This window comes from Emys orbicularis, chromosome 1 (assembly GCF_028017835.1).
Source record: "Emys orbicularis isolate rEmyOrb1 chromosome 1, rEmyOrb1.hap1, whole genome shotgun sequence".
NCBI lineage: Eukaryota > Metazoa > Chordata > Testudines > Emydidae > Emys > Emys orbicularis.
The window spans coordinates 97,151,558-97,176,927 of NC_088683.1; the positions used below are offsets into that span (position 1 = coordinate 97,151,558).

The window sequence follows — 25,370 nt, forward strand, 5'->3', positions numbered from 1 at the left end:
GCTAGTCCAATAGAGAGAGGGGAGGAGTTGATGGAGACAGCATCAATACTCAGCCCCAGGAGGATACAGGATGGCACTAGGGGGAGTATAAGGGAAAATAGAAACAGACAGGAGTTACGACTACAGGGAACAGGGGATAGATTAGTAGATCGCACTGTCACCAGGCAAAGGCAGGTTTATGTGATTGGAGACTCCTTACTGAGGAGGTTAGACAGGCCTGTGACCAGGGCGGACCCAGAAAACAGTAGGGTGTGCTGTCTGCCGGGCGCTAAGATACGGGATGTGGACCTGCGGTTGAAAAGGATCCTAAAAGGAGCAGGTAAGAACCCCTTGATCATCCTTCACGTAGGAACGAATGACACGGCTAGGTTCTCACTAGAGAGAATCAAGGGAGATTATGCCAGGCTGGGGAAGACACTTAAGGAAGTCGAGGCTCAGATTATCTTCAGTGGCATTCTGCCTGTTCCTAGAGAAGGACAGCAAAGGGCTGACAGAATTGTGAGGATAAATAGCTGGCTAAGGGAGTGGTGCTATAAGGAGGGCTTTGGGATGTATGGCCACTGGGAGGCTTTCGGGGACAGACAGCTGTTCTCACGGGATGGACTTCACCTGAGTAGGGAAGGAAATAGACTTCTGGGAGGGAGGCTGGCTCATCTCATCAAAAGGGCTTTAAACTAGGAATTTGGGGGAGACGGTTGGGAGATGTCCAGTTAATCTCCACGCCAGATTCCAACACTGAAAAAGAGGGCGAAGAGATAAGCACAGATATAGGTAGGGGTAGGGAATTGGACATAAGAAGGAGGGGGCGGATGGACAGTACGGGGTCCGTACCAAATTGCATAACTAATGGGAGAAAGGATAGACAGCATACAGTAAGATGTTTATACACCAATGCGAGAAGCCTAGGTAACAAAATGGAGGAACTGGAGCTCCTGGTCCAAAAAATGAAACCTGATATCGTAGGAATAACCGAAACGTGGTGGAACGATAGTCATGACTGGAGTACAGGTATGGAAGGGTATGTGCTGTTTAGGAATGACCGGAAAAAAGGTAAAGGTGGGGGAGTGGCATTGTATGTCAATAATGAGCTAAAATGTAAAGAAATAATAAGTGATGGAATGGATAAGACGGAGTCTGTATGGGCAATAATTACACTGGGTAAAAGAACTACTAGAGCCTCCCCTGAGATAGTGCTTGGGGTGTGCTATAGACCGCCAGGAACTAGCCTGAATGCGGACAGAGAACTATTTAATGTTTTTAGGGAAGTAAAAACTAATAAGAACTGTGTAATCATGGGGGACTTTAACTTCCCAGATATAGATTGGGGAACAAATGCTAGTAACAATAATAGGGCTCAGATGTTCCTAGACGTGCTAGCAGATGAATTCCTTCATCAAGTAGTAACTGAACCGACGAGAGGGGATGCAATTTTAGATTTGGTGCTGGTGAGTAGTGAGGACCTCGTTGAGGAAATGGTTGTAGGGGACAACCTTGGCTCGAGTGAGCATGAGCTAATTCGGTTTAAACTAAATGGAAGGATTAAAAGAAATAAAACTGTGACTAAGGTTTACAATTTCAAAAAGGCCAACTTTAATAAATTAAGGCAACTACTTAGGGAAGTGGATTGGGCTAACATACTTAAGGATCTAAAGGCAGATGACGCCTGGGATTATTTCAAGCTGAAGTTGCACGAGCTGTCCGAGGCCTGTATCCCGAGAAAGGGAAAACAGTTAGTAGGCAGGAGATTTAGACCTAGCTGGATGAGCGGGCGTCTCAAAGGGGCGATTAAGAAAAAACAGAAAGCGTACAAAGAATGGAAGAGGGGAGGGATCAGCAAGGAAACCTACCTTATTGAGGTCAGAGCATGTAGGGATGCAGTGAGAAAGGCCAAAAGCCGTGTAGAGTTGGACCTTGCGAGGGGAATTAAATCCAATAGTAAGAGGTTTTATAGCCATATAAATAGGAAGAAAACAAAGAAAGAGGAAGTGGGACCGCTGAAGAATGTAGATGGAGTGGAGATTAAGGATAATCTAGGCATGGCACAATATCTAAATGAATATTTTGCATCGGTCTTTAATAAGGCTAATGAAGGGCTTAGGAATAGAGGGAGCAGGACAGAGGGGAATAAAGGAGGGGGAATTGACATTACAGTATCAGAGGTGGAAGCCAAACTGGATCAGCTAAACGGGACTAAATCGGGCGGACCGGATGATCTTCATCCTAGAATATTGAAGGAACTGGTGCAAGAAATTGCAAGCCCCTTAGCAATAATTTTTAATGAATCTGTGAACTCGGGGGTGGTACCGTTGGACTGGAAAATAGCTAATGTGGTTCCTATTTTCAAGAAGGGGAAAAAAAGTGACCCGGGTAACTACAGGCCTGTTAGTTTAACTTCTGTAGTATGCAAGGTCTTGGAAAAAATTTTGAAGGAGAAAGTAGTTAAGGACCTTGAGGTGAATGGCAATTGGGACAAATTACAACATGGGTTTACAAAAGGCAGATCGTGCCAAACCAACCTGATCTCCTTCTTTGAGAAAGTAACAGACCTTCTAGATAAAGGAAATGCGGTGGATCTAATATACCTCGATTTTAGTAAAGCGTTTGATACTGTACCGCATGAGGAATTATTGGTTAAATTGGAAAAGATGGGGATCGATATAAAAATCCAGAGGTGGATAAAGAACTGGTTAAAGGGGAGACTGCAGAGGGTAGTACTGAAAGGTGAACTGTCAGGTTGGAGGGAGGTCACCAGTGGGGTTCCTCAAGGTTCGGTTTTGGGTCCGATTTTATTTAATCTATTAATTACTGACCTCGGAACCGAATGTAGGAGTGGGCTGATAAAGTTTGCGGATGACACAAAGTTGGGAGGTATTGCCAATTCGGAGAAGGATCGGGATATTCTGCAGGGAGACTTGGATGACCTTGTAAATTGGAGTAATAATAATAGGATGAGATTTAATAGTGAGAAGTGTAAGGTGATGCATTTAGGGATGACTAACAAGAATTTTAGTTATAAGCTGGGGACGCATCGGTTGGAAGTGACGGAGGAGGAGAAGGACCTCGGAGTCCTGGTTGATCGCAGGATGACTATGAGTCGGCAATGTGACGTGGTTGTGAAAAAAGCTAATGCGATTTTGGGATGCATTAGGCGAGGTATTTCTAGTAGGGACAAGGAGGTGCTGCTTCCGTTATACAAGGCGCTGGTGAGACCTCATTTGGAGTACTGTGTGCAGTTCTGGTCTCCGATGTTTAAAAAGGATGAACTCAAACTGGAACGGGTACAGAGAAGGGCCACTAGGATGATCCGAGGAATGGAAAACCTTTCCTATGAAAGGAGACTCGAGGAGCTCGGTTTGTTTAGCCTAACCAAAAGAAGGCTGAGGGGGGATATGATTGCTCTCTTTAAATATATCAAAGGGATAAATACCAGGGAGGGAGAGGAATTATTTCAGCTCAGTACTAATGTGGACACGAGAACGAATGGATATAAACTGGCCGTGGGGAAGTTTAGGCTTGAAATTAGACGAAGGTTTCTAACCGTCAGAGGGGTGAAATTTTGGAACAGCCTTCCGAGGGAAACGGTGGGGGCAAAAGACCTCTCTGGCTTCAAGATTAGGCTAGATAAGTTTATGGAGGGAATGGTTTGATGGGATAACGTGATTTTAGTCAATTAGGCAATAACGTGCCATCGCTGGTAAAATGAGGGTCCGGCTGGAGAATCTTGCCTGTATGCTCGGGGTTCTACTGATCGCCATATTTGGGGTTGGGAAGGAATTTTCCTCCAGGGTAGATTGGCAGAGGTCCAGGAGGTTTTTCGCCTTCCTCCGCAGCATAGGGCAGGGGTCGCAAGCTGGAGGATTCTCTGCGACTTGAAGTCTTTAAATCACGATCTGGAGACTTCAACAGCTGAGTAAGGGAAAGTGGGTGGGTCAGCTTTTGTGGCCTGCATCATGTGGGAGGTCAGACTAGATGACCATATTGGTCCCTTCTGACCTTAAAGTCTATGAGTCTATGCCTTTCATAGCAGAACTGAGAAAGACCAAAAAGTGTTAGCTCTGAACAAGACCCAGAATTATGCAAGAAAAATGTCATGTTTAAAATTGATGGGCCACTAGAGATTGATTTTGAGAATTGTCTTCTCTCATTCCCAAATATAAAAGGATCTTCACATGCTTTTCTCCAGGGTTTCTTTCAGCACTTTCTTTTTTGCTGCTTATTTGAGGTGAAACTGAATTTGTGTGACCAAACATGAGGCAGGCAGAATAGAGGCAAGGTGTGTGACTGTCCACACACAACTCTGCAAGTTCAGTGGGATCCTGTCTTACAGACATCTGTGTTATTTAAGTCCTGGGAGCTCCCACACAGCTATACAAACGTAGTTCCTTCCTGACCTGCAGTATTTCCCTTGCCCCTCCGAGTTTTGCCAATGCACTTCAGTAGTGAACTGCACCATTGTAATGGTCCGCCAGTGTGCCTCAAGCTTGGCCAGCAAATTCTCCCACCATTTCAACCCTGTTCACCTCCTTCTCTCTCCTTCCCGCCCTCCCCGATTTGTTGATGCACCTTAATTCTGACCTATGACACCTTTTGGTATCCCAGTCCCAGGTCCTCACACCGATCTGCCATTGCACCTCAATGCTGAGCTACAATTGTCCCATGCTATTCTTGGGTCCCCAATATAGCTCTGCTGATGCAACTCAGCCTTGACCTGCAGCACCCCTTGCTATTTTAGCCACTGGAGTTCCTTATCTTCAGCCTGTAATGTCACACAACTGCATGTGGTGACGATGATTGGTAGGTCACAAGGGAAGGATTAGGATTTCAAATGGGGGAGCAGCAGGTTAACCATTGTGTGAACTATAAAAACAAAGATTTTGTTTTCATGTAAACATCCCTTATTAATAATGATTACTTAGAACGATGGGGAGAGAACTAAAGAAAATGCCAGCAACCAAAGAAGAGTTGCTTTAGTATGGCATGTTTTTCAGTGTTTTACCTTGAGGCACTGGGCTGCTCTATAAAGATCACAGACGGCTGGATGAATACATCCTCAAACTCCTAAGTGCAGAGCAATAATCTCAGTTTGAGACAACCAGTTAAAAATAACAACCTCTTGGAATACAAAGCCTTGCTTTGATTTTTGCCCTTTGGTGGAATTAGAGATCTCAGTGATTCTTTCTATGAGGAGGGAGAGTGTTCATTTCATTTTTCAACTACCAGACAGTTAAATGTGATATTTGACACCCTCCCCCCCCCAAAAAAAGAGCAGTGCTAGGGAAATAGTTAAAGGCTCATCTCTCACTTATTTTCAATTCCAGCAATTCCAACCTTGGGCAGTGACCAAGACACAGACACCTCTTCAAACAATCTAACAGATGGATTAAATGTATTTTTCATTGCCAGAGGCTGGATTTAGGAGTGATTCAAATACCATACACAGTGTTGGCTAGGTTGATAAATCAGTACTGCAGTAATACCATGGCCTTAAACTCTTTCCCCACCAACTACTAAAGCACCACTGGTCAATAATCCTGTCTTTGAACCCCAGCCTAGCATTTTTCAGCACCTGAACTTCAAACCAGCCCTGCATCTCTGATCCTATTCCTCCCTTCTCTTGTATCTCCAGTTTCCTTATACTGTTCAGGTCAGTGCTGGGCTTTTTAAGAAAGCTTTTCCACTAGATGCTCATTCTTCCTCTCTCTACATGTGTATGACTTCCATCAGCAACTGTGTGACAGAGAGATGTTTGATTTTTTGTCATTACTTACATTTCTCAGGCATCGTTTCTCCTAAAGGATATCAGAACACTTTACAGACTGCAAGCCAAATTCTGCCTTCAGTTACACAGCACAACTCCATTAGCTATAGTGTAACTGAAGGTAGAATTTAGTTCTGTATATACTGTATTGGGTGAAAATCACCCCAGTACAGAGGGCAAGCTCAAGGCCTATGCATCACTTAGTCCCACTAAGGCCTCTGACTGCTAGAAGCTGGGACTGGATGACAGGGGATGGATCGCTTGACGATTGCCCTGTTTTGTTCATTCCCTTTGAAGCATCTGACATTGGCTGCTGTCAGAAGACAGGATACTGGTCTAGATGGACCATTGGTCTGACCCAATGTGGCCGTTCTTATGTTTGCTTAACCCCTATTTAAGGCATGAATGTGAATTATCTAGTGCTGGCTTTCTGCAGAGACATGAATTTTACTTTTAGTGATCACCCCCTATATCACTGAACTGCCGACGCATCTAGGCTAGAATGCAGGTGCCATTCTGTGCTATCAATGCTACACCAGAGTGAAAGGAGGGGAAGTGAAAACTAACTTCACCATTTGAAACTACACAGGACATATTTTAGGTCAGTAGAATACGTAATTCCGTGAGTTGGAATTCAGCCAGGACACTGAGGTTAACACCTCCACATTTATGAAAAGTGACAGGGGCTATTTAATGACCACAAGTGATCAGATGATAAATCTCATCTCATCTGAAATACAGCACTCCAATAATAGAACATCCCTCCTAACCCCTTGCTGGGGCGTTGGCTCGGTAGTAATGACTCAAGAGGAAGAACACCACCTACTAAGACACCAACACCACTGTCTGCATCACTGGGGTTTTCTATGGCAGCCTTTCATTTATTTATTGTCTAAGCTCAACTTTGTTTCCTTGAGTGTGATAAGATCACAGCATGGCATGGGGCATGGCTGCAAGCAGGGTGCATATTCAAAGATGACGACCTTAACAAGAGCTTGATTTTCAAGCCTGTGACTTATATAAATCAGACCCACAGCTTCAACCAGTGAGCTTCCATCAATAGATGTGAAATGGCATGTTCTGCTCTGCCTTTTTGGGTACTGCAGGTGTCAGAGTTTAAAGTCAGAAGGGGCCACTAGATCATCTAGTCCAGTGGTACTCAGATAGGCTCATGAGGCGCAAGTGGCTCTTTAATGTGTCTCCTGTGGCTCTGTGCAGCACATGATGTTACAATTATTAACCAGTCAGGATGATTTTACTATGTTATTAACCAATTAAGTTATCAATTTGCACTAAGTTATTAACTTATTGGCTGTGAGAACTATATATCTATATATAGATATAAAATGTTCATCTTTCTCTAGAATTAAGACAAAGACAGCTGTGATGGGAGTGTAATCCACATGGGGAAAGGGTTAACATCTCAGGACAAGGGTGGTAAACCCTAGAAGGGATCCGTACAGTGAAGGAATTTCTAGGCAACCAGAGAGGAGAGCCGCTTCCGGTCTCTTTCCTGGTTGGGGGTTTGCCACCAGTGGCTCATTTTTATTTTTATTTATGGCGTAGAAAGCCATTTTGTTTTATGGCTAGACAATAAAGACATTTCAAAGCAGGACATTTCCATGGAAATTTCCATATATACACACATGTAAACAAAATATTTCCGGCCATACTGTTTAAACATGACTAGTATATAGTAAATGAATCAATGAACTCACACTATTGTGGCTCTTTTGGGTAATGTTGATTGCTAATTTGGCTCCTGAACCACTGAGGTCTGCGAATCACTGATCTGGTCTGACCTCCTGTATTACAGGCCACCAACACCACCCACACACTAAACCCAACAACTAAAAAGAAAGCAAAATATTACAACCCAGGGGACACTAGTCTATTATATGCGACAGGCAGAGACTAAAAGTGTGAGGTGCACCAACGTTCAAAGCAGGGAAATGATTAAGTGAGATATACCTGGATAGTCCTGGCAAATGACCTGCACGCATATGCTGCAGTGGAAGGTGAAAATCCCCTAAGGTCACTGCCAATCTGACCTGGGGGGAAATTCCTTCCCGGTCCCACAGATGGCGATCAGTTAAACCTTGAGCATGTGAGCAAGAACCAGCCAGCCAAGCAGCTGAGAGGGAGGACGCTTGGTGACACCTCAGAACCCTGGCCCCCCTGCCCACGTGTAGGTTTGATGGTGAGTAGGGATGGAGTCCAATATTCAATATCTGTACAGGAATGAGAGGTGATACTGTATGAGTAGGGGCCAATTATCCAGAATGAGCGATGATATATACAGTCATTGTTGTCACCAGCTAAACCACATCCAAGAGGCACTGGGAAGTATTCTGTTCCAAAAATGCAAGCCTCTCACCAGTGCATTAATAGAACAGCTCCATTAACTGTCAGAGGTGCTAGTGCCTCCAGCCACTACAAGGCATGTTCATTACAAATGGATAAACACAGGAACGTATTAAATACAGGACAGTGGTCATATATATATGTGCACCAACCATTTCCTCTCATAATTTAAGGAAAGCCCAGTGTATTCCATCCAGTCGGGGTGGAGGCAGTACAAGTGCCTTCCATACCTAAAGGAGCAGCTCCCCTAGGTCAGGCTGCTGAGAAATGGTATATATGTGGTAAGTAGGGGGCAGTGGTGAGTGCATGAATTCACACTGTACACACCAGTCTATCCATCTCATACTGTGGAAGATCTCACCAGTGGCCATTTCTGTGCATCACCAATAGCTCAAGGCACCTTTTGGGGGTGGTTCCATATCTGCTCTCACCAGATTCTCTGTTCTACGCTACATTAATTTTCCTGCCCTGTGAATGGCCTGAGAGATTGAGAGAATATGTTACAAAATTGAGTGAGTTGTTTGCTCCATGTTTACTGCTGTGGGACCTAATGAGCGCCCCACTGAGAGACCTGCTGTGAGCAGTCACTCACCCCGGCTGTCTGGCAATGTAAAAAATTGTCTGGCTTCCTGTTAGCCAGCCAAAAGCACTCCATGGAAATGTCCTGCTTTCAAATGTATTTATTGTTTAGCCATAAAACAAAATGGCTTTCTACACCATAAATAAAAATGAAAATGACCCTGTGGTGGCAAACCCCCAACTAGGAGAGAAACAGGAAGCGGCTCTCCTCTCTGATCGCCTAGAGATTCCTTCACTGTAGGGCTCCCTCTAGGGTTTGCCACCCTTGTCCTGAGATGTTAAACCTTTCCCCATGTGGATTACACTCCCATCACAGCTGTCCCGGTCTTAATTCTAGAAAGAGATGAACATTTAAAGGTCATGAAGACTATCCAGAGTTATAATTAAGGATAACAACCTTTTTTGGAAGGGATATTGAGCTGCATTCTTCTGGGATTAGCTAATTTGTACAGTGCCTTGCCCAATGGAGGTCCATGACTAGGGCTCCCAGGCACTATCACAATACAAATAAATAAGAAATAAATAATAATAATGAAGACCAGGATGATACCTATTGTGGGGGACAGATTACCCCACAGCTGCGTACTGTGGGGTTCTTACATCTTCCTCTGAAGCATCTGGTGCTGGCCACTGTTACAGACAAGATACTGGAGTAGATGGATTATGGGTGTGATCCAGTCTGGAAAATGCTATGTTGAAAAAGTATGATTCAGATACACTTGCATCTATTTGGGTGCTTATCTTAGGCTTGGTCTACACTTACCCCCCAATTCGAACTAAGGTACGCAACTTCAGCTACGTGAATAACGTAGCTGAAGTTCGAAGTACCTTAGTTCGAACTTACCTCGGTCCACACGCGGCAGGCAGGCTCCCCCGTCGACGCCGCGGTTCCCCCGTCGACGCCGCGGTACTCCTCTCGTCTAGCTGGAGTACCGCAGTCGACGGCGATCACTTCCTGGTTCGACTTATTGCGTCCAGACAAGACGCGATAAGTCGAACCCAGAACTTCGATTCCCAGCCGCCGAACTAGCGGCTGGGTGTAGACATACCCTGAATGATCCAAACTAACGGAGTATGCAAAAAGGGGGCTGGCAATCTCATAAGAACAGGCTTTCTCACAACATTTTCATCATCTCTTGCTTCTGGATGGGATGGCAATGTCAGGTGAAGAAGCTTTTTCATGGCATTTCAGCAGTTGCACTTTCTAGCCAGGGAGCACAGGAGCAATCACAAAAATGAAAGAATTTCTTTGACAGTTAAAAAAAAAAAAAAAAAAAAAAAAGACTTTTTCCAAACGCCAAATGGTTTTATCTGATGTTCTGGGAAAGGTTAATTGGTTTGGTTCAGTTCCGGTTTTGTGTGCTTTTAAACTAAACTGGGTCACCCCATCCTTAATTAGCTAGCCTCAGGGAAGCAACATTGTCAAGAAATAGAGGAGGAAGGTAAGTGGAAATGAGGGGGATTCTCAGCTATCATGTATTGTAGTGAATAATAATTCATCAGCAGTGGATGATGGAGCATCAGGTTGCAAAACCACATAGAGCTGAAAGATATGAATGGAAGCTGTCCAGCTTCTCCTGATCTCCCATCTATTCCTGTCCCATGGTCAGATGTGTTCCACACATGGCAATTCATCCTCTTTCACAAATTCCCTTTCCAAGGACAGCTGGCTAGGCTGTCTGCATTAATGGACAATTATTTTTGCAGTCGGGAAGCAAGTGCACAGAGCAGGTGATGTTATTCAAACTCCTCTGCAGAACTCCACCGATACACTTCAGTCCAGATCTGTGGATACACCTCCTGCTATTTAGGTTCTTTCTGCCCCAAAAGCCCTGCCCCTCATTCTTCACCTGCAAGCACTCCTGCCCAGACAAGTCCTAGGATTCTCAAACAGCTCAGTCAATGCACCATGATTCTTAAGTACAAACATCCCCTGCTATTCTAATCCTGACCTATCACCATCACACTCATAATCCACATTCAGTTTGGCTGATATGACAAAGGCCTTGTCTATGCAAAACTTTGTTACCGGTATAACTATGCTGTTTAGGGGCATGGCATCCCTCCCCATACAGCAACAAGCTATAACTGTATAAGCACCTTTATATCAGTATAACTGCGTCCACAGCGAGGGGTGGGGGGGAGGTTGTAGAACTTTAACTATACCAGTATAACTATGGTACAACTTTTGTATGTAGACAAGGCCTTAATCCTTAACTGCAGAGCAATTTGCTATCCCAGTCGTGTGGCCCCTCCCCACTCCTCTGTTAATCCACCTTAAAAGATATCCCCTGCCGTTCCAATTGAAGAGCATGTTGGTATGTTGGAGGGATTTTTGTTTTGCAATAATATGTTGCTATGTTCCTCTACTTTCATTTTTAAATGCAAGTAGAGGAACATATTTAAAACCATTGACAAACATGACAAGATGAAATATTTTTTCTCCATCCCTCTGATCCTGCCAAGTTCCTCTTCTACGGTTCCCTTCCCCTCACAGCAGATTACTGAGTTATTAGTGTTTCACTAGCAACTTTATTCATCCTAATCAGTTATGTCCTCCTCCTGCATTGTAAGGTGATTACACTGAACTGTGCTCGTGACATCACAGTTTATCACCTTGGCAGCAATTGTGAGATCACAAAAACGGAACCGTGGCAAAACTGAGTGGGGATCAGCTGAGGAGGAGGAGGCAGCAACTAACTACAATGGAGAATGGGTTGTTTTGGCCCCTTTCTGCCTAATCCTTTAGTTCCCAACCATCCTTCTGTATTTCTGTTAGCTTTACTGAACTGCTCCACTGCTGCCCAATAGTCCAGACACAAGCAAGCATGTTGCACCAGCTGTGCTGCCTAATGCTTTGAACACACCCAGGCAAACCAGGCCTGCTGTGCCAGGTAATTCTCTACATAAATGATGAGTGAAATACACCCACCATGCCACCAAATCTTCCATCTCTGTCCTAATATTTAGCTGACTACAATGCAACATCAATGCCAGACAGGTCAGCTTGGTGCAGCACTGGAATCTGTGGCTTCTGGAGTATGAGCTCCGCTCAGAAATCCTAATGATTTTTTACAGGTTCATATTCTACATTCAAGCAAGACTGATTAAAAAAAAAAAAAACCCTCATCTTTAGCTGGTATAGCTCATTGAAGTCTATGGGCTATGCTGAGTTACACCAGCTGAAGATCTGGCCCTGTGGTTTTAAAATACTCTTTCATTTACTGCTCAAAATCTGAAAAATATCTGCAGCATATGGGTGGAAGGGGAGAGGGAGGTGATGCTGCTGACAAGGAAGGAAGCCCCCCCCCCCTTTTATAGGCCTCTTATAAAGTCCCAGAGCCTGGTGCAAAAGGTGCCCCGTGCTTGCAATGAAAGATAAACATGAACTAATACCAGTGACAGACTCATATATCCAAGCAATGATGATGATAGTTGATCCTGTCACTGCAGTATTCCCTGATATCAATTTGAACTGCAGATAAGCTAAGCGGGGGCGGCATGGCCATCAGTACAAAATTAAAATGTGCTGCACGGGCGGCTGATTTTCTTCCCTGCTGTTGCAGGAGAGAGACCGAGTGAGAGACAGTTTTCTTTGGTGATCTGAACCCAAGCCTAGCGCACTCAAGCAAACATTCCATTCCAGGATTGAAATTATCCCTGATGAGCGCCCTGTGATTCATTGGACTTTGTTGAACCTCCATATGAAGCAAGGGAAGGGTGATGTCTCCCTCCTTTTCCTCTCCCCCCACCCTGCTTCTCCCCTTTAATCATGATAAATATATTTTAACTCACTTGATTAAGTCAGCCAGACAATGCGCCCCTAATCTGCAGTGATCAGGGCTCTGGAATTGCAATGGCGAACATGCTGTCTCTATCAGACAGAGCAATAAGGGGTTGCTAATGCAGCCCCCATTAACAACTTCATACAGAATGAATTTTTCCTAACTGCTCCTAAAGAGCAGGCACTTGAGGAATACTGTCTGATATGAATATATTCTGAATGATCTCTTTCTGCAAAATTGACATGCTCCCCTCACTAACCCCCAACATAAATACATAAAGTATGAAAAATGTAGCCACTTCCTTATACTCTAGAGGCTTTTTGATCTCATCATAACTTATCTAGTTAACTGCCTCTCAATTTTTCTCATGGTTCTTTGTAAGTTTTAGTACGGTCTGGTATGTATTTTAATGCAAGTCAGTGTTAGCTGAATACCAATCATGTGCTTCAGTGCGTGAATGTGCACGCATTTGTACTTGTGCTGTGCACACATGTAAATCTGCTTTTGTATGTATGGTGTTTGCACTTAGACAGTGTGCATTTAGGCCACGAGTGTGGAAATAAACTGCGTATATCTCTGAGTACATATGGATATGTGTAAGGAAATACTGTATAAGTGCATGAATGTATGGCTGAGATTGCTTTCATATGTATACACGTCATGCATATATGGGTTTGCATACATGTGTATATACTCTAAGGGCCATAGCCTCTGCTCTGACTGATCAGTGGCACAAGGCTGAAATATGGGGATGAAAGGTGTCATTTGGTCATCTTTGCACTCTGTAGATCAGTGGTGGGCAACCTGCGGGCCACATGCAGCCCATCAGGGTAATCCGCTGGCAGGCTGCCAGACAGTTTGTTTACATTTGCACGGCTGCCTGCAGCTCCTAGTGGCTGCAGTTCGCCGTTCCCGGCCAATGGGAGCTGTGGGAAGTGGCGGCCAGCACATCCTTGCAGAGCTATGGGCGAGAGCTAGGAGCCACTGGGGGTTGCAGGCGGCCATGCAAATTTAAACAAACCGTCTGGTGGCCCACAAGCGGATTACCCTGACGGGCCGCCTGCGGCCCACTGGCTGCAGGTTGCCCACCACTGCTGTAGATCCTGGGGCTAATTAGCACAAATCAGGTCTCCAGGGTACATTTGAGCCCAATGTACATTTAGACCAGCCCCAGGGCTGCTCTAAAACAGCAGCTCCAAATGGCCATTCTGGCAGCCAGTGACCAGCTGGACATAAAAGCATTCTTCCTATGCTCCCTATATCAGAGGCTGGAATGGAGGGTGTCAAAGATGATGCTACACCTCACAAGGATTCCCCAATCCAGGGGCCAGAAGCACTAGCATTAGAGCTTCTTTGTGCTGCTGGTGTGGTGTAGCGGCCAGAGTAGGACTCAGGATCTGGCCCGATGGGCCAGATTTTCAAAAGATTTCAGCACCTATAATTGGGTCCAGATTTTCAAAAGAGCTCAGCTCCTCTTTAGGCACTTAAATATGGGACAGATTTTCAAAAGTGTTCAATACCCAGTAGTTGCCATTGTGACCCTCGTGGATAGATAAAGAGCTCAGCACCCAGCATGCTACACTCTTCTGAAAATAGAGCCACTTATTCTGGTGCTAACTGAGAACTGAGCTCTTTTGAAAATTCTGGCCTGTATGTCTGTACCTGCATATGCACGGTATGTGTGCATGGATGGTATCCTTACTGTGTCTGTGCATGAGTCTCTATTTTATAACCAATAATAATATCTGTAATTAGGAATGCTAAAAAATAAGGATAATCATCTCTTATGTTTTCAAAGCATAAGTTGATCTCCATGAGGGTCAGGAAAGAATTCCTGTCACCATCTACAACTGACTGGGTACAAAATAGAATTTCATTTCTCTTTGAAATTTCAGGTACTGGACCATACACAAAATACAATACTGGGCATTATAAACCAATTGTCTGATCTGGTAAGACAAATTCTGTATTTCTATTGCAGCATGATATATAGGAATGCATGACTGACATGTCTGAACAATGTGGTATGAAAGTCTGCTAATATAGACAGGCACATGCGATGGCATTTCAAGTCAGTTACTGCACGTGCTTCACCATGCCAGCAGACACAATTTTGTGTAAAATGGGAAGCAGAATATCAGTAAGTTAACTGCTATTTTCCTTACTTTTGCATAAGATTCAGTTTGGCAACATAGACAACTGTGAAAAACCTGTAACTCTGCAACTAAAATTACAGTCTGTGCCAGGAGATATAATTTTGCACAAAGTGGAAGCACAGTTAACACAATAAGGAAATGTAGCATTCCTTTATCCTTTTAACTGTAGTTCTATTTTTTCATTAAATTGCCTCGGATTGTACAAGCTGTGGTTTATTACTGCATAGTTTTCTCTTTTTCTTTCACCTTTTTTCCTTATATTTTATTCTTTCTTCTTTAATCTTTAACATAACAGTTAAAATAAGATTAAATACCACAACCTAGGTCAATACAAAGTTAAGTATGAGAATTTAGCACAAGTATAGGAAATCCCATAATTAAAGTTCATAATAGCAATCTTAACTTGGCAACATTGTACATACGAGGCCAATTTCTGCTCTCAGTGACATTTGTTCTGAGACCTGAATTTGATCCACTCTGTATACAAAAGAGCACACTGAACTGCAAAAACAGCAACTAAAACTGCTACTATAGATATGTGCCAAGTGGTAGAATTAATGTTGCTGTGGGAACCTTAATTTATGAACGTTCTGACTTTTATATTTACATTCTGAACCTCAGTGTTCCATTAACACTGCTTTTTGTCTGAAGGCTTGATTCTCATTTAAGTATAGGCCCTGTTACAATGCCATATGTTGAAATTAGAATCAGGCCCTGTGAGAGTGTTTTTGCATGTGTGAATGCTTGTGCAGGGTTTTTAAAGTAATTAATTACAATAATGGATTTTAAAAAAAATTAAAGGTGCAGCTCCAAGAAGGAATCCAGTTTCTTTTCGACCAGAATGTAAACGTGGATACTTTCTTGTTACTATTCTTGTGGTTTGTCCACACACAGAAATTACACTAATTTAACTAAAGGCATGGCAATGATTTAGGCAACTTTTCTACACTTGAAAGTTAATTTGGATTAAGGGAGGGTGTGAATTTAAAGAGCAATAAGAGTGTTCACATGTGGAGTTAGTCTGGAATCATTCCATGTATGGATAAATCCTTAAACCAGGTCAACTTCTGAATAGAGACAGGCCTTGGAGATTCCATGATTCCCATTCCCACAGTGTGAGCAGTGATGTTGCAACCAGACAGCAAGTGTGAAAAATCGGGTCGAGGGTGAGGGGTGGGGTAATAGGCTTCTATATAAGAAAAAGCCTCAAATATCGGGACTGTCCCTATAAAATCGGAACATCTGGTCACCCTAGTTGCAACCATCACAGCAGTCAGTTTAACTGAAGCCTTGTCTGCAACACCCTGCATAACATACAAATATAATTGCTAATTTACCCTATCTGTGAGAAAGCGATCAATTGCTGCTCTGTACCAGGGAACCACAAGGTCTCCAGTCCTATTTAATAGAATGCATGTGGCAAAAGAGGGAACTCTGCTTAAAGGGTGTGAATGAGTCATTTGACATTTCAGGTTGACTGAAGTCATTCCACTACATTAATTTCTGATCTTGATGTGCTACCACATTTGCTCGTTAAACAGAATGGGAAGAAAAAGATTGAAATTATCTGTTACAGAATACGTATGCAAGACACATAGGAGATACCAACTAAGGCATGACTTGATGCATGTGTGAGAATGTGAGTTTGCAAGTGCATCTGTTTGTGTGATAGTGCCAGTGCGTGACTTTGATGTTGCCTCTGGGTGTGCGAGCAACTGTTCTGTTATGCATGCGTGTCTGAGCATGAGTGTGCATCTGTAAATTTGCTTATAAATCAACTTCACACGTAATTATGAGCCGAAATGTTGCATACATGTAAACACAGGTCTGAGAGTTTGCATATGAATTTCCCTGTGTGTGCATGAGCGTGGGCAGTTGTGTTCTGTGCATGCACATGGAGGACAGTGAATGTATGTATGTGTGTGTGTGTATTAACATGACCAGGAATACAGGCATTATGGCCTGATCCTCCAAGGTGTTTAGGCATCTAACTCCCATTGAAATCTGGTCCCAACTGAACATTCAATGGGAATCTATTTAAAGACCCTTGAGGAAAGGATAAAGGCCAATTTTTTTCCAAATCTGACCTAAATTTAGACTCCTACATTCATAGTTAGACTCCTAAAACAAAGTGGCTTGATTTCCTGAGGTGCTGACCCCCTGCAGCTCACACTGATGTCCACTGGAGCTGTGGGCATTCAACACCTTTGAAAAATCAAGGTCACTTTTATCCAGGTGCCTAAATATGGGTTTAGGAACCTAACTTTAGGCCCCCAGGTTTGAAATTCTGGTAAAAAAATTGAATGTGTACCAATTTTAAAAAGTACTAGATAAGGTGGAGATAAAGACTTTGTTGAAATACTGCATAGGAAATAATTTCAAAGGGTGGAGGAAGTGAGTGGAAAAGATACTTATTTGAGTCTAATCAAGGATATGTCACAAGAAGAGAAGGAAAATATTATTGGGAAGAATAACTCCTCAATGGAAATCCATGGACTCATTCTCCAAGAGATTAGATCGCAAACAGATCGGGCAGGGCAAGGGTGGTGAGAATTGGACAGAATCCTGCCTCAGGCTAGAAACAGCCACATCAATTTTTGCACAGAGTTTAGAATGTATTTGTGCCGGCAGCAATGATTGCAGGGACACTGGAATAGACTTGAAGCATGCTATATGGGCAAAGGACACTGTCAAGATAGACATTGTTATTTTTAAAATCTCCTGGTAACTAATATCATCTCTGGTTGTTAAGACTTAAATATCGTTAAAAGTCTTACTGTTCCCCCCCCTCCCCCATCAATCCTGCAGTTTATTTAATCTGCATTTCATTAAGCCAGCTCAGTGAACTAGCCGGGTCGTCTCTACTCTGGCTATAATCATTTTTGCCCAATGCTGCTGTTTGGGTTCACAGTGCTGCAGGGGGATATTTAAATCCAAAAATAAAATGGTTTTAATTGAAATTAAAATATACATTCATGCCATTCCTTCTGATATTAAGTTTCATATTCTCCACTTTCCCCACATCTAAACATTGGGCTTAATTTAAGATGACTGCATCCTATTAAATAAAGCTGGTAAAAGGGCACATTCAGTTCAGGTTCAGAAAGTCTAAAAACTATATTCTTTTATTTATTTGGGTGGCTGCAAGAAACATTAATGCAGACCAGCCAACAAGACTATGCTTGTATAGGCTTTAGTGGAACGAGATGTAAATCCAGTTCCAATAGGTTATCACAATTAGAGAAACACACAGCCATATTAATAAGTCCAACAGGCACATAAAGGCCTTAAAGCAGTGGGAACTCTGCATTTCCATCATGCTGGTGATTAAACCGGTGGAGTCTCCCCAGAGGGGAACTCCACACAGCCACGTGCACCTTGCATGAGAACGCACAGGCAACACTTAGGGGGCAAAAATGGGTGTGTTGGGGGAAAATGACCAACGGAGACACCCATAGAACAAATCCACAAGGACAAAGAATCACGTCTGCTACTTTACCACATACTCAGCAATAGCCTGATGTGACCCAGCTGTATGCATGTCCTGAGCGTTATTTCCTTTATGGGGTAAGGTTTCCATCCCCGCAGCTCCCTCAGTTATACGAGCAAAACCCATTTATTCAGTCTTTGTCCACATGTTCACCAATGGGTACGTGTGACCTTAATTCTAGTGACTTGTGCATATGAATTGCAATATAGTTAGGTGATCATACACTAGTTCTCAAATAATGCAACAAAACATCATACATTTTTTTATCACTTATGCGTAGCATCTTCCGCTACTCTGTGTTTGCCAGAGTCCCCTCCGAACAACCCTCCCAAACAAAAACATTAAAAATAAAGCAAATCATGGAATTAACCGGACATTTGCAGCCCATCCTACTATTGATTCTACTTTTGTGGTCTATCCCTATCCCCTCCTCTGTGTTAGTCTGGTCTATTTAGACAGCAAGCTCTTCGGGACAGGGACTGTCCACTACTCTATGGGGCTAGCTCAATGGAGCAATGACACTTCACAACAGCTGAAGATTTGCCCCCCTGTTTGCTCAGTGCCGAGCACACTGGAGCCCCATTCTTGATCAGTCCATAGGCACTGCTGTAATAAAAATAATAAATTAAAAAAATAGAGTCCCTGAAAGTTATTTATATACAAGATGTTCAATAAATGCGGCAAGTGTTCTTTTCAGTGTGCATCTTATGAGATGCACTTTACAAGGCTGTAAAACACTGGTATGATGTAGTAAATAAATAAATAAAATAAATTAATGGAGATATCCTATCTCCTAGAACTGGAAGGGACCTTGAAAGGTCATCGAGTCCAGCCCCCTGCCTTCACTAGCAGGACCAAGTACTGATTATGCCCCAGATGCCTAAGTGGCCCCCTCAAGGATTGAACTCACAACCCTGGGTTTATCAGGCCAATGCTCAAACCACTAGCCTTCAATGACACAATTACATGCTATTATACAGCATATGAACAAGAGACTAAAGTTCTCGTTACTATTTCCTGACGTTTGAGTGCTTAACACTCTTTTCATATAACATTTTTTTTTTTAAATAGAATTTCTTACGAGTTTTTGAAAGAAAAAGGAAAATCCAGTATGGGAAACTATTTGACTACACACCACCAGATGGCTCTATCTCATCTACTTTACAAAGTCTGCAGGAAGGAGCCTCAGGAGCTGCAAACTTTAGAAGCTGAACAGCCTGTACCTTTCAAGATGCATCGCAAATGTGGTAAGGTCTCTGCAGCAGGATAGCTGCCAGTGACTCTCTGAAGAAGAGCTCTGTGTAAGCTCAAAAGTTTGTCTCTTTTACCAACAGAAGTTGGTCCAATAAAAGATATTATCTCACCCACCCTGTCTCGCTAATATCGTGGGACCATCACAACTACAACAACACCGCAAACAAGTGGCTCTCTGAACAGACTAGCAGTGAGTCTTAGAAATGCTGCTAGGGTGAAATTCACCCTTCTGCAGTGAAGGAGCACAAGGGCCATGGGCCATTTAAGTGACATTTCAGCCCTCAAAATAGGGTTTAGTGGTACTTCAGTGGCAAATAGAACTTATGTTGGTTCCTGACACCAGAGTGAATTTCATCCAAAGGCAATAAATCTAAAAACATCTACAGTATTGCACTTCTGCATTCTAGAAGAAAAAAAATAACCTACTCTTATTGTACACTGGTCTCAATTCTCCTATGTTCTAATGCCATTTCTTCCACCCTCCCCTAATCTATCTGCCACAAGATATGGAAAGGTGCAATGGTCAATTTCAATACCATGTATAACATGCTATAAGTGATTATCTTGCAGGCATTTTTTTAAAATCTGAAGCGATTTCAAATTAGTTTTTATAAACAATCTGTGCAGCATATATCAAAGCCAAAAGCTCTAAAAGCAGCCACTGACTCTGGGTACCATATTTCTGAGTTGCTCCACCTGAGGCAACTTGGACTTTGCCCAAGTGTTGAGCACCACCATTCCAGATGGTCAGTGTGAACTGCAGGTGCTCAGACCTTCTGAAAATCAGCCCAAAGTGTTTAAGGCTGGTCACCAAAACGTGAGATACCCCAAATTAGTGACCAATTTTGAAAATGTGGGCTCAGCTGTTGTTTACACTGAGTGAGAAAACATCCTTGTAAAAATCCCCTTCTGCCTCAAATCTAAAGAAACCATTTTAAATAAAAATCCAGAGGCGAGTGGGTTGATATAGCAATAATAAATAAAGTATTAATAATAGAAAAATCACCTTTCATCCTGACAGACCCCAAAGCATTTTTTCAAATTATGGATTAAATTCAGGCCCTACATATTTTTGTGGCACTGATGGGCTGCAAACTTAGGAAAAATGTCCACACAAATGCTGCCTGTCAGCCCTACATGGAATAGTACCCTCCCGATACCTCTTTTGCAAGATTATTCCTGCTAAAAGTAATCTGACCAAGATGTAGGGCACCTGAGACAGGCAGCATACATGCTACAACATGTTGGCCATGTCCCCTGACCACTACCTCCACCTCAAAACACCCGCTCTGAGGCTGCAAGTGATCGGCAGACCATTAGTTGCACCCTGCATGGGAACTCTTTTTCCCTCTGTGCACATATCGTTTTACCTGGGGTGGAACACAGCAGCTCTTTAGCAGCACACAGCAGTATAAGAGCAGAAGTAACAAATGCCCATATAAAACTAAAATGTTAGATACCCAGAATGTAATTATTTAAATTGAAATCTGTCCAGGAAAACGGATTAACACTTTAATTCTTATGTACAGGGCTAAGGGATATTTGATAATAATAGGGTGACCTTCAGTTCTATCCCTCATTTGAAGGAAAGATGCTTGGGCAATCAGTCCAGTAGTGACTTGGAGGAAAATGTGCCAACTACACAAAGTCATTAACACCATTTCCTGAAGTGCTGGGGTTTCCTTGGATCTTTCCTCATTCAAGGACTGACCAGATCCTACCTGATGAACTCACAATGTACCTAAAAGAGCTAAAACTTTGGTTACCACTATGGTACCTCTCCAAATGTCCCCATAAGTCTTGGGAAAGTGCATAAAACTATAAAAGTTCTTCAACAGTGTGGAGACAGAGGGAATCCTCCAGCTCAAAATGGCTTCTCTAGTGATTATTATTAGGCTTAGCAGAATTTGATTTTTATTTTTTTCTAATTTTGACAATTTTAAATATCCCCCCTCCATTTTTATTTTTACAGTTATGGGAGGTAGGGTTGGGGTTAGGGCAGTGCTGACAGCAGGGCTGCAGGGGTTCATTGTGCAGCCGAGGGGCCCAAGACACTGGGGCGCAAGGTGCGGGGGAGACACATCTATACAGCCCTAAGAGAGTGAAACCAGGTTTTCAGTTTGGACTTTAGGCATTATGGTCATTTCCTCTCATCACATAACATTTCTTAGAGTTAACCTTCATAGGTCAATGCCCTCATAATTTTGCCATTCTTAACAAACCTGTTCCTCGGAAGTTAACTACCTCTAGTTAGACAGTAGTTAAGTGGTGCACAGCATGGGCTTCTACTCTGCAGAATAATTAAAAAAAAGTTTATCCCCCTTCCCCCCCAAAAATCAGACTCTTTCAAAATCATTCTCTCTCGCTCATTTATTTTTAACATCCTTCTAGAAACAGTGTTTACAGTGACTCTGCTTCAGAGACAAGGAGCTAGAGCCATAGCAAAAATATGCATCCCGCTCCCAGTTACCCATCTGCTGTAATGAGAACACAGCAATAGCTGTACCAGAACAGACATTGGTCCATCTAGCCCGATAACCCATCTCCATCAGTGATCAAAGTCAGAAGTATTTAAAGAAGGCATCAAACACTGGAATGTTCCTCGAGCTATATCATGGGGGATCAGTTTATGCCCTGAATTATGAGGGGAATAGCCCTTGTAATGTTTAGCCTAGCTACTGTCACTGCAGATTCTATCTGTATTTGTATGTATGCCTAATACATTTTTTAAAAAAATATTTGAAATGAAAGTACCAATATAAAATGTAAAATAAGGCAGTATTGTCTAGTTGTTAAAGAACAAGATCAGGAGTCAAGGTACTGCGTTCTCTTCTCAGCCTGGCTACTGATTTACTGCTTGTCCTTAGACAAGCCATTTCACTGCTGTGTGCCTCAGTTTCCTCATCTGTCAAATGGGGGTATTAATATTTACCCACCTTTGTAAAGCACTTGGAGATTTTAGGATAAAAAGCATACACAGTGAGTACAAAAGGTTATTATAATATAGCCTCCACTGGAACTAAGGGGTAATGGTAATGGAAATGCACGCTTACTAGGACTGACGAAAAATTAAGTTGAATGAGCAAAGAAGTCTCCTTTCTATAGCTCTCAAGTGTGCTGCAAAATTAAAGATTCTGAAAGAAAGCATGGGATTTGTGGGGCTGTACATAAATTGATTGGACTGTGTCTGCGGCCATGCACGATCCTCCAGTCAGGCAAATGAGGATGATTATACGCTTCATACCATTTTAATCAGCTGAAAGTGGGCTGCCAAGTTAGGTTTCTTTTAAACCACAACCAAGGCCTGGAGAGAAGGAAAAATGGGAGAGGAGGACAGTAGTCTTAACACAGTTAAAAAAAATCCCAAATATCTGGAAGGATCAAGAGTAGCTAATACTACTATGTGAATGGCAACACATTTGGCACTGTTTGGGTTACTGTGGCTAACTTCCAGTGATTATGTACATCAGAGATGGAATATGAGGGTAGATAAGGGAAATCAATATTTGGACGTGAATCACACTCATCTAAACCAGCAGAAAAATTCAAGGATAGGAGCATTATACAGGAAAGAAATGGGAAGAAGGGATGGAGAATTATTTTCATTCTGCCCAGAAATAACAATAGAGTCAGAAGACACTGCCTCCAGCTAAAAGTGTAACAAAACAAGACAAAGCAGCTGGCTGGGGGGAAAGACATTCTTACTGTCTGAAAAGAGAGAAGCAATAAAACAGCAAGATGGACAACTGAGATGAGCAGCTGAGGCACTGGCTACTGGGAGATATTCAAAACTTTGAATTGGCAGAGCGAGGGACAATTTTTATCTTGCATAGGAACATCCCTCAAACTGAATCATTTTAAGAAGTAGAGGGATTCTAGATAAAATACTATTAGATTTAGAGGGGCTATAGTCCACCTAGCCTTCCCATCCAAAGCTTTCCTGTTCTGCTACTTACACAAATGATAGTAACACATAGTTGTATGGAGGGTTGTTTTAGCTCTGTTGGTGCCAGGGTATTAGAGAGACATGGTGGGTGAGGTAATATCTTTTATAGGACCAACTTCTGTTGGTGAGAGAGACAAGCTTTCAAGCTTACACAGACCTGAAGAAGAGCAAGAGAAGTTGGTCCAATTAAAGGTATTACCTCACCCACCTTGTCTCTCTAGTAACACACAGTGGCTAGCACTATGACACAAGAGTTCTGTTCTGCACCCACAAACCTACCTAAATTCCCTTACCTGGTGTGATTGCCAAGGCTGGATTTAAGAAAGGTAGAAATGCAAATTAAAGTCAGTGTAAATGAAAACCTCAGGTCTGCGTTAGAGGGCCAGGGACGAGCTTTGCTTCCCTGGACCTACATTGTAATAATAAGGAACGTGCTTTCCCCACACCTAGCCCCTGATCCATTTCGTCTGTACCCCACACCATTCATTTACCAGCAACCTGGCCAGTAGGGAAATGTTCTTTTCCAGACAAATGTAAATAACAAAATTGTTCCCACCGTTGGTGCTGAAAGACCGTTTGGAATTTTTTTTTTTTTATTAATTTTTCTTCTGATGAGAGATGCTGGATTAAAGTTTGGAGACTGAAGTCCTCCAGCTGTTCCCAGAATGGGCATGCCACATGGGCAAAGCAGTGTGAACTTTCTCCTCATACACTACCATCACCATGTGCCTCAGCCCTGCCCTGAAAGGACAGTGCCTCTTAATAAATACAGCATGTAGCAATTACAGCACTTTGAATCTCCAAAATGCTTTACAATTATTGACTAATTAATCAGGAGCGAGAAGTTGGGGTGAATTTTAATGGCCCATTCACACCTTGGCTTCTTTGCGGAGATGGCCCTTATTGTCAATGATGATGGCGGTTCTGTTATGTAGGAGTTGGAGTTCCCCAGCTCATGTCACATAGGATACTACAAAGTATGGATGTTCTATTTGTGGGGGCAGTTCAGACAATAGTGCCAAAACTCTGGCTGCAGGGGGCATCCAGCTCATGGAGGGTCCTATCCCAGCCGGGATGCTCCAGTGGAGTATTTTGTAGAGAATAGCTGCTTTGTGCTGACTGAGAGGGCTATCAAGATAACTTTAAGCCCCTGGGGAATCTGGATGTTTTCCCTTTTATCACAGCCTTGACTGAAAGACAGTGCAGTTTTTTTCCCCTTCTGATTTAAAGGAAATCTCCTACCCCTATTCTTCCAACACTCTCAACAAATACACACACCAGTTCTGGACACATCCCCATCCCTCCCCAAACTGGCAGAGTTAGAAGTTTGATGCAAGTGTGGCAGATGCGTAAACAAACTGAATCTTGGGCCTTACTGCTGGGGTGTCAGTTGCATAATGTTGCAAAGGGCCCCAGACTCACTTGAACTGGCACCATTTGTTGTTAAAGAACTGAAAGCAAATGTTGTAATAGTCACATACCTTTGAGAGTAGGGAAGGCTGAGAAAGAGTCTTTGCTTTGCTTCTGGTTGTTATATTCCAGACTTGCAGAATCTAAGATGAAATAAAATGATATTGAACAGTCTGCACTTCATAAAGCCAGCCAGTTCTTGTCTTCAGATTAAGCGCTTACCAAGGGTCGATGCTTGTGGAGCCATTCAGGACCATACAACAAACCTTTCACCCCGTGCACCCTCCTCTCTTCACCATGAAGTTCAGCCAATCAGGTAGTCATGTGCAAACCACAAACCACGCAGGAACTAGCAGACACGACAGCTCACAGCCCTGGGCGTGGAGCTTAGTTAGGTTTTGTTTTTTCACTGCCAGGACTAAACTGATATCATAGGAGTTTTAGCGAATGCTACTGCAGTTCTGTGCTCTAGTTGCATTTAATGCATTCTCCTGTGCACCCCAAGACCTACTTACTGCTTTGGGTTTGAATTTAGGACTGACAGGTCCCGAGTCTCCTTTTTGAACCACGTGGGGCTATTAAAATTTAGCCTGATCACCTCTCATTCAAGTCAACAACATGGCAATGT

At 42.9% G+C, this 25,370-nt stretch overlaps 1 protein-coding gene across 1 annotated transcript in view; it reads right to left on the reverse strand.

Moving 5' to 3' along the window:
* The window catches only part of GRAP2 (GRB2 related adaptor protein 2), a 46,143-nt gene extending 21,062 nt beyond the window's left edge, over positions 1-25,081 (reverse strand). The window contains exons 1-2 of the mRNA XM_065401073.1: positions 24,965-25,081; positions 24,814-24,885 (exon numbers count right to left, since the gene is read on the reverse strand). The gene's annotated coding sequence lies outside the window, so the exon portion shown is untranslated. The remainder of the gene's footprint in view (positions 1-24,813; positions 24,886-24,964) is intronic.
* Between the last annotated feature and the right edge of the window lie 289 nt (positions 25,082-25,370).